Source organism: Artibeus jamaicensis, unplaced genomic scaffold (genome assembly GCF_021234435.1).
Source record: "Artibeus jamaicensis isolate MK-2021 breed Jamaican fruit bat unplaced genomic scaffold, CSHL_Jam_final contig_923, whole genome shotgun sequence".
NCBI lineage: Eukaryota > Metazoa > Chordata > Mammalia > Chiroptera > Phyllostomidae > Artibeus > Artibeus jamaicensis.
The window spans coordinates 11,807,589-11,809,240 of record NW_026522014.1 but is presented as its reverse complement, the minus strand read 5'-3'; the positions used below and the strand labels follow the sequence as shown (position 1 = coordinate 11,809,240).

The 1,652-nt window shown below is 43.5% G+C and overlaps 1 pseudogene; it reads left to right on the top strand.

Annotated features, from left to right (window-relative positions):
• Positions 1–355: 355 nt before the first annotated feature.
• Positions 356–1,009, top strand: LOC119036952 (GTP-binding nuclear protein Ran-like; annotated as a pseudogene).
• The last annotated feature ends 643 nt before the right edge of the window (positions 1,010–1,652 follow it).

Below are 1,652 nucleotides of genomic sequence, written 5' to 3'. Positions count from 1 at the left end.
AAAAGTGTGGCCAAAGATATGCATGAAACTCTTGTGGAGGTATTATACAAACAAGCAGGGGTTCACATGCTCAAAGCAGTGATTTTCAACTTTTTCATCTCATGGAACACATTAATTAATAAAATTCTGCAAAACGCCCCCAAAATATATTTTTTTGCCGATCTAACAAAAAACATGTAGAAATTTGATTCTTTCACACTGGACAGCTATTATTGTGTTGGCTGTTGTCATTTTTTTTTATTTGACAATCTAAGGGGAAAGAAGTCAGTGTCCCTGACTAAATAGTCAGGTATCATACGTTTTAAAAATTCTTGTGGCAGTCAGGCAGGAAGGCGCTTCTGGAAGTCACATCACCATGGCCACCCAAGGAGAACCCCAAGTTCAGTTCACTCTTGTGCTGATTGGCAATGGTGGGAAAACCATATTTGTGAAACTGCCATCTGATGGGTGAATCTGAGAAGAAGTATGTAGCTTCCCGGGGTGTGGAGGTCCACCCCTTGTTCTATACCAACCGAGGGCCCATCAAGTCCAACGTGTGGGACACCGAGGGCCAGTAGAAGTTCAGTGGGCTGTGGGACAGCTACTACACCAAGCCCAGTGTGCCATTATAATGTTTGGTGTCACTTTGAGAGTTACTTATAAGAATGTCCCTAACTGGCATAGAGATCTGGTACGAGTGTGTGAAAACACCCCCACTGTGTTCTGTGGCAACAAAGTGGATATTAGGGACAAGAAAGTTGAGACAAAATCAATTGTCTTCCACCGAAAGAAGAATCTTCAGTGCTATGACATTTCCGCCTAGAGTAACTACAACTATGAAAAGCCCTCCATCTGGCTTGCTAGAAAACTAACCAAAGACCCTAACTTAGAGTTTGTCTCCATGCCTGCTCCTGCGCCACCAGAGGTTGTCATGGGCCCAGCGTTGGCAGCACAGTTGCTCTCCGGGATCAGGATGACGACCTGTGAGAAGGGGAAGCTGGAGCGCAGCCTGGGAGGTCTCCTTTTATAGGCAACTGTCCTGTGATGTCAGTGCTGCAGCCTGTTTGCCACTTCATTATATACTAAGCCGAACCTGTGCTTAGTCTTTGGGAGGCTGAAAGAGATGAATGGGCTGCGGGGTGCACGTGGCAGTTTGAAGACACCTTCATTTGTTAGACCCGCACACTTAGCTGTTTTGGAATGCAGTTGTCTCCTTGCTGAGGTTCACCTCTGAGACTGTCTCAGCCACATCACAATATCCAGTGGTGAAGCCTTGTTTGTTACTGTCAGCCCCATTCCTTTCTGTTTAGAACCATAATAAAGTTGTATTTCAAATATCTAAAAAAATTATTATGGCATACCAGTTGAAAATTGCTGCCTTAAAGTAATAAAAATGTAGGTTACTGTAGCTGCTGTGTCTCAGAGGACTGAGTGCTGACCTGAAAAAGGTAGCTGGTTCGAATCCCAGCTGGGGCACATGCCTGGGTGAGGTCCAGGTCCCCGATTGGGGTGTGCAATAGGCAACTGACCAATGTTTCTCTCTCACATTGATGTTTCTCTTCCTTTCTTCTTTCTAAAAATAAATAAAATCTTTAAAACTATACAGGTTACTTTTTCAAAAAGAAATATTTTGGGATTTTTTTTTTATAAAGGAAGAAATTTGGGTATTTGGG